The sequence below is a fragment of the Temnothorax americanus genome, unplaced genomic scaffold (genome assembly GCF_048541705.1).
Source record: "Temnothorax americanus isolate GAGA-0224 unplaced genomic scaffold, ASM4854170v1 Scaffold120, whole genome shotgun sequence".
In the NCBI taxonomy this organism is placed as follows: domain Eukaryota; kingdom Metazoa; phylum Arthropoda; class Insecta; order Hymenoptera; family Formicidae; genus Temnothorax; species Temnothorax americanus.
The window spans coordinates 81,837-90,489 of NW_027509254.1; the positions used below are offsets into that span (position 1 = coordinate 81,837).

General features: G+C 35.2%; 1 long non-coding RNA gene across 1 annotated transcript; it reads right to left on the minus strand.

Moving 5' to 3' along the window:
• Positions 1-2,434: 2,434 nt before the first annotated feature.
• LOC143893523 (uncharacterized) lies at positions 2,435-6,454 on the minus strand. Its single transcript, XR_013255827.1, has 6 exons — positions 6,342-6,454; positions 6,030-6,194; positions 5,521-5,964; positions 5,239-5,429; positions 4,055-5,137; positions 2,435-2,662 (listed from the first exon to the last, which is right to left on the minus strand). It is a non-coding gene; the product is annotated as an uncharacterized LOC143893523 (long non-coding RNA).
• Positions 6,455-8,653: the final 2,199 nt, after the last annotated feature.

An 8,653-nucleotide genomic window follows, 5' to 3' on the forward strand; every position in this document is an offset into this window, starting at 1 on the left:
GAAATTTTGAATCTTGATTATTCTTGGAACTAACTCAGTTATTGGGACTTAAAAAAACAAGAACTACTCCATTTCACCCTCAATCCAATGGTCAGGTGGAGCGGAAACATCAGACGTTGTTAAATTATCTGGCAAAATTTGTTGCTGAAAATTAACGAGATTGGGATCGTTGGATTTCATTAGGGTTGTTGGCGTATAGGTCTTCTAAACATAAAACTACTGGTTTTACTCCTTCTGAATTGCATTTAGGTCGGGAGTTAAGATTGCCCTTGGATCTACTTCGCGGACATCCTCCTGGTTCTGAGACTATTCCTTTGGAAAGAGAATATTTCCGTCACTTGAAAGGAAAAATGGATCTCATTCATAACATTATATGCCAACGTATGGAAATTAAGTCTCAAAAAGCCAAGGCGCTTTATGATCGGAAGGATAGACAATTATGCTATGAGCCTGGGCAAAAAGTCTGGTTATTTAATCCTCGAAAAAAATAGGAATAACTCCTAAGTTACAAAGTAATTGGGAAGGTCTTTTTGAAGTCGTTAAAAAAATAAATGATGTAGTTTATTGCATTCGTAGGTCTAAACGGCATAAGAACAAAGTCGTTCATTTAGATAAATTAGCTACTTTTTATGAGAGGTAATTCTTTTCAAATCAAGATTTTTATCCGGAGCGCGGAGCCCAAAAAATTTCAATTCATTTAATTAGTTTTTAGGTTTTTTTTAAGAAAAAGATATTTTTCTTTTGTTGTTACTTTCAGCTACTTCTCCGGGAAGATGATGCCGAACAACATCAGGCGAACATATTAACTGAAAGAAGACCGCCTTGCCCACGGTTTTTGATCGTGGTTTTTCCGTGGGACTTAGGGCAAATGCCAAGGCGGGGACTGGGGAGTCTTGCGAGACGCAGGGTCCACAAAAACTTCCCCCTCCAGTCCGAAGGCTCTCAAGAGGATAGCGCTGGTAGCAGAAGGAAAGCCGACGTTGAAGAGGTTCACACGTGGAAAGAAGCGTTTTTGGATTGAGGGAAGAAACGAAGCTCGTTAACTCGCAGCTTAGCTCAAGGTAGAGCAGGAAGCGTTTCAAGTTCCCGGAAATCTAAGAGAAAGAAACTGCTTGTAACTTTCCTCTAATTGTCGGGACGACGTTGAAGAGGTTCACACGTGGAAAGAAGCGTTTTTGGATTGAGGGAAGAAACGAAGCTCGTTAACTCGCAGCTTAGCTCGAGATAGAGCAGGAAGCGTTTCAAGTTCCCGGAAATCTAAGAGAAAGAAACTGCTTGTAACTTTCCTCTATTTGTCGGGACGACAACTTAAGAAGAGGGGGCAATGTTACGCCCGTGCTGGACACTGAGTAGAGAAGTCGGGGAAAGCTGTGAAGCGCGCTCCTTGACAACGGGAGTTTGTTTATGGATTTTTGGATTCTCTGTCTGGCGAATTTTTGGAATCCGCACGCGTTCTGTTTTACGAGCTTGGAATAAACGCATTTCTTGAGTTCTTTTGAGTTCTCTTTCCTTTTGCGAGTTTCGCAAAATACGTGCGCGAGTGTGGAGTGCGCGATAGTGTTACGGCGGCGAGCTTACTCGACGAGCGTAACAATATAAATTGCATCTAAGCACACAAGAAAATATTTTTAAAAATTTGACTTACACCACTCTGGTCCATATGTATATGACTTTATTTTATAAAAGTGGATAATATTTTATTAAATTATTTTTAATATATATTTTCCAACCATAATAACTACACGATTGGAGTAAAATCCAATCACAGCTGTGTTGCAAGTCTGACAATTAGTCGGTGCGCAGTTATTATGGTTAGAAAATATCTATTAAAAATAATTCAAAGCGAACATCTTGTTGCGGTTCTGTCCTATCGTTATAAATGTTTGATTTCTAATCATTTGAGCTTTTCACAATTAATTTTTTATTATATTTTTTATTTTTAAATAAAATAATTATAATAAAATTGTTACATATATTTAAAAAATTTGTAATTTATTTTTGTTTAATTTTCTAATTTTAAATCAAATTGAATTAAATTAAAATTTTTTATTTTCTATATATATTGTAACCCACTATATTAAATAATATTTTAAGACGTAGTTTGTAAAGTACAAAATTTATTAAAGATTTCAATTATATATCAGTTATATATAATAAGATATTTGTTACACTGTTATTTTAAGGAATTATATATTTAATTTATAAACTACATATTTCTCTTTTTATAAAGAACTAAAATTTTATGACATATTTCACAAACTTGATTAAAAAGAAAAAAAATTTTGTAGACAATACAAGTAAAATTTGTATTTGTAAGTGTAACTTGTACTTTGCAAAGAATACATAACAAATATGTTTTTTTAAATTAACTTATTTGAATAAACAAAATGTTATTCTTATTTTTAAAAATAAACTAAAAAAAAATTAACGCATATTAATTTTTTATAAATTGCAAGAAAACCTAAACTTTATAAAAATATGTAAACTAAGTTGTTAACAAAACTTCTAAACTATTATTTTGCACAAAATTAGTCACTGCTGCTGTCTATTGCATTCTGTTGCGATGAAGATAATTCTCCACTTAGATTTGTTTTATTGGAAATATCCGGTAAATTGTTTGTAATGATTACATCAGTTGCAGCTTTTTCTTTGGTACCAGGCGCTGAATTTTAAAAATTCCATTAAAAATCATGTGTATTTTTCTAACATTGGAAATATGATATTTTTAGTTTTATATAACAATATTTTAATATAGTAAAAAAATAGAAATTAACTTCTTTATGAATCTATATATGAATCAAATTGTAATTCCTTATTTCTCTGATATGATCTATTTTCAACACTAGTATAATAAATAAAAAGAAATGTAAGACATATTATGACCAGAGACCGGATCGCCGTTTTTCCCTCTCCAAGCGCATACCTACTAGCGGCTGAGTGCCGTAAGAAGTAGTACAGCCTATGCCGCGTCGGTCTAGTGGTATGACGTAGCAAAGGGGACACCATCATATAGAGTATAATAATATTTATAATAAGAACAAATTTTCTTCAAGATTATGTGTAAAAACATTATTTTGCAGTTTTAATGGAAACGACATCAGGTGGAAGCATTCCATAATCAACTTTAATTGTTGCGTAATTATCCGCGTAATATTTTTTCGATAATGTTTACACGTTTTTTTTTAACAGCGATTCCGCCTTTTTAGGCATTTCAAAGCTTACAGGGACTGCGTAGGAGATTGTGTATCGAGCCTCGATGAACACTTGTTTATATATCAAAGTCGTGACCGTAAACGTTCTGAAAAATTTTTTCGCGCAGTCTCCGTAAGCTTTAAAATGCCCAGAAAAGCGAAATCGCTGTTTAAAAAAACGTGTAAACATTATCGAAAAAATATTACGCGGATAATTACACAACAATTAAAGTTGATTATCGAAATGCTTCCAACTAATGTCGTTTCCATTAAAACTGCAAAACAATGTTTTTACACATAATCATGAAGAAAATTTGTTCTTATTATAAATATTATTATACTCTATATGACGGTGCCTCCTTTGCTACGTCACTGCTAGACCGGCGCAGCAGGCCGCAGCATAGACAGTACTGCTTCTTACGGCGCTCGGCCGCTAGGACGCGCTTGAAGAGGGGAAAATGACACCGAAATCCGGCCTCTGATTATGACAGTAAATAAAATAAAGATATTTCTATAGATTTGTTGCTGTCCATGTATAAACAACAGTTATAAACTAAAAATCAGATAAATGTTTTACGTTACTCTAATTCTCATTGATCTCATATATATATATAAATTCTTTTATCATGACTTATATTTGTATACTCTATACTATATATATATATATATATATATATATATATATATTTATATATATAGTATACGTCATATAGAGTGTACAAATATAGGTAATGATAAAAGAATTTATAAGAATTTATAACAATCTTTTATGTATCAATTAAATTTTAAAAATAATTACGGATTATAACCAATTATATTTTAAAAAATTATATAAGAAGTCTTCTGAAAAAGAAAATAATTACAGATTTTTAATGTGGCGGCTGAATCCTCACAGCGCCACGGGGCACCGCGCCGCAGCGCTACACGCCTGGCGAGCCGCCGCTCGGGCGCGCCGCACGGTCGAACCGCCGCATGCGCTAGCGGGTTCGCCGCGCCGCCGCTAGGCGGCCAACGCTCATGCAGTTTCGCGCGAGCCAGATTTTGCGGGGGAGTAATAAGAAGACCACCCGCTGAGAGGACTTCAGAGCCTTTCTCGACTTGAAGTTCTTTTGTACAACGGCTACCAAGCGAGATAAAAGGCCAGAAAACAGTTCCTACGGAACTACAGAGCGAGCTCCTGGTGGGCCTCTGAACAGAGGGAGCCTTTTAGGCATAACTCTGCATAACGAAGCGTGTCTCCGGGCCTCTGGTAACAGAGCGAGCCCCGGGCCTTCGGTTCTGTCCCCGGGCCTCTGGTAACAGAGCGAGCTCCGGGCATTCCCTTCCAGCGTACATCACTCGTCAAGCTGCCGCGGAAGAGGAAGACGCGAGATTGTCCTCGCTACGGGCAACCGCCCGCTCCAAGGGGCTGGCCTATCGTCGAGTCCTTTCCGAAGACCGCTTTTCCGCCGCAACTTCAGCAAGGGAAAGTGGACTCCTTCCGGGCGTGGACTTTGATTCCTTGCGACTTACCGGACCTACCGAGCCCTCGCACTTGAAAGAATCGCTTGGCAGAGTTGGCTTTGCCGAAGAAGACAGCATCGCCAAAGAAAATAGCCTCGCCGAAGACAAAGTGTCAACAGACACAAACGTACTCTTTGCCGCCCTCGCTGGTGGTGATCGATCCGCCGAGTCCGCCGCCAACTACGCCTAAGCGGATGCCCAGGACTCCGGGCAAAGGCTTGATTCCGAAGAGATACACTCGGATCAGCCGTCAAAGACGCTCCCTGCTAAAGGAGCTGTTTGGAGAATAAATCTCCCTGCATTGCGCCTCCGGAATATAACCCTCCGGGCGCCTTGCACACGTGCTCCGCACGTCGCCCCGCATCTCGCGGGGCCCCAAAAGAATCTAAAATTAATTCACAGGTTCACCTCGGACGTTACTGGATCACGATACAAATCGTGGGCTGAAATCGTAAGTACGGAGATAGCACCCACATTTAAAAATGTTTCATATATAGTATATAATAAATTTACTAAATTATTTAATAAATAGTTTTAAATATACCCCTTCTCCAGTTAATGGTCCTGGACCGGGATCGTCGACATCATCATTTTCATGTAGGACAGGTCATTTCTTTTTTGATCTGTTCAATTCATAAATTTTTTGGCTAACGTGTTTACCAACAAGATTTACTTCTAAATCAACAGCAATCTCATCATATTTCTTTACAGTTTGTAGCCAATAACGTACAATGTCTGTAAAACAAAGTTGAAAGCTGTTGTACTATATAAAGTATTATATAAGAAACAGCTTAATGAATATGTTCTTAAAAAAAAAAGATAAAACCTTTTAGTGCTAATAAACGCTTTTCATCTAACTTTGGTCTAGGTGCTTCAGTCCTTTTTCCTTTTATTCTGTTTGAAACAATTCCCGTAACAGTACTTTCTTGTAATACCTGAGCGCCGAATATAGCAAGAGCCATATTTTTCGTAAATGTACTCGGTGATTTGCTGACACATACTGCACTATCGTAAACTTGAGAAGAAATCCAAATATTTCGACCTATATGAATCTTAAAATTCAAAAGACAAATATTAATCTTTTATTCAAAAAGAAAATAATGACAAAGAAAATAATATATAGATGGAAAATAGTGTATAGATTAAAAAATAGCTTATATAAATAGATTAAAACGTATATTATTATCAGTTTCTCGCCTATAACCAACAGGAAAAGATGCTTCATCATACTGTTCCTGTTTTTCTTTTCCTTTGTGTGTAGTAATTATGTCTATAAACCATAATTATATTAGTAACGCAATACATTTTATCAGTATTTATTATTGGAATACATACTTTTAAGTTCTTGAATTTCTTCAATTACATTTTTTGTAATGCTAAATTTGCCTTGGAAAAATCTTCTGCAATGGCATCCTTATTTTGTAAGGAAAGCTTCAATTCTGCAATCCGTCTTTTTAAAATTTCAACTTCTTTGTGTAGTCTGTTTACTTCTTTCGAATCCTACAATAGTGTATTATTATTTGTTTTACTAATATATATGACATCTATTAATATATAAATATATTTTATTTTTACATAATTTGATAAAACATTAAGATAAACAAAAATCATTGAAAGATATAAAATAATATTGAAAATAAGACATACACTTGTAACATTCTGACGTTTTGACAAATTTTTCTCAAATTTTTTTTCAAAGTTCTCTTTTCCAGGTTTGTACATTTCTGTATTGATATTATCATTCTGTGAAAAGAAGTTCCTTGCATTATTTCATAATAAAACATTAAAATAAATAAAAACCATATTGAAAGGTATAAAATATAATAATATTATAAATAAAACGTACAGCTGTAGCATTCTGCTTATGTTTTGATAAGTTTATTAATTTCTTTTGTAACAATTGCTCTTTTTCACTTTTATATTTTTCTGTGTTCATATTATTACTCTGAAAAAAATTCTTATATGATTATATGTAATTGAGATATAGATATTAATTACTATACATATATTTAAATTTTTTTATTTTAGATACAAAACATACAAATGCATATGTGGAAGGAATTGGGCTTATTAAGAGCCAATCACTGTTGACAGTGCGAAAATTATATTTATTCTTCTGTGGATTTAGACGACGTACGTTTCGGTTCCTATTCGGACCATCTTCAGTAACTAAACAGATTTTACAAATTAGGTAATGGAACATAAAATTCGCAATGCTTTATACAACTAAGTAAAATACATACTGTGCTGTGTGAAATGTAGATTGTAACAATTTAATTTAACATGGCGGTGACCGCTCACGGATGACAAAGTATTCTATGTGGTCTCCTCTAGGTGCCAGCTATAAGAAGGAACACCAGAGTGAAGTAATTGATGAAATTTTTTAATTTATAATCTGGATGTGAATTTATGAAGGCCACTCACTATCACTCACCAGGTGAGCGGCCTCCATAAATTCACATCCAGATTATAAATTAAAAAATCTCATCAATTACTTCACTCTAGTGTTCCTCCTTATAGCTGGCACCTAGAGGAGACCACATAGAATACTTTATCATCTGTGAGCGATCACCGTCATGTTAAATTAAATTGTTACAATCTACATCTCACACAGCACAGTATTTAACTTAGCTGTATAAAGCATTGCGAATTTTATGTTCCATTACCTAATTTGTAAAATCTGTTTAGTTGCTGAAGATGGTCCGAATAGGGACCAAAACGTACGTTGTCTAAATCCATAGAAAAATAAATATAATTTTCGCACCGCCAACAACGATTATTGGCTCTTAATTAGCTCAATTCCTTCCACGTATGGATTCAACAGAGCCTTATTTCTCCAATTTACAAATGCATATGTTTCATATATAAAAGAATATTTAAATATATGTATAGTAATTAATAATTAAAGTTGTATAGACACATGCAAACTGGAAATGCAAATTATTACTTCTTTTAATACTTTGCCGTTGCCCTGTGTATCACTTTCTGATGCAGACAGATATAAATCCATAGGACGATTTTGTGGTCTATTTTTATTAATTTTTGCCTCTAATGCTTCTTCTGTTTCTAATAATAAATAATAAAAATAATGTATTACCGATGTGTTACCGATTCCTATATATGTGAATTTGACGGCGTGCTCCTTCTCGGCAGACGAAACCGAGGGGACTCATGTCGTCGCAACGCATTATAAATTACCATGCATGCTTTAAACGTAAAAGAAATAATTTATAATTAACGCTTACCTGCGACAAAAAGAACTATGCCATCATAATAATTTTCGTTCCACAAAATCTTGTATTTTTTGTCATAATTTATCTTTGTAGTATTAAATCCTTTAATCCGGTCCACTGAAACGATCTCCTTCTCTCCGGTAGAATATTTCACGTACGCGAATTTTGTTTGACTAATATTAGACATTGCTTCTAATTGTGTGTAAAATATAACCTCACATTTATCTCAGATATTCCCACATGCGCGGCGGATTTACGTCTCTGACAAACAGTTTACACATATACGTGAAATTTAATTGGCACGATACTTATGATCTCCAACGGATTGAAAAGATGGATTATACAATAATTAGAGAGTAATGGCTCCCTACACACAAGACTGAAGACACGGAAGTACGGAACCGCTTGCCGCGCGGGAAGAATCCGGAAAAAGCGACACGCGGGACGCGGGACACGCCAGCCAACCAATATGCCATTTATCGTAAGAACTAGAAGCTTATTGGCTTATCGCTTATCGCGTCTTTTTTGCCGCGCGGCTAGTGTTTCCGTGTCTTGTTGTCTTGTATGCAAGAGAGCATAAAATTTGTCGGAGACGTAAATCCGCTGCGCACGTGTGAATATCTAAGATAAATGTGAGGTTATATTTTACACACAATTAGAGAAGCAATGACTAATATTAATCAAATAAAATTTGCGTATGTAAAATATTCTATCGGTGAGAAGGAG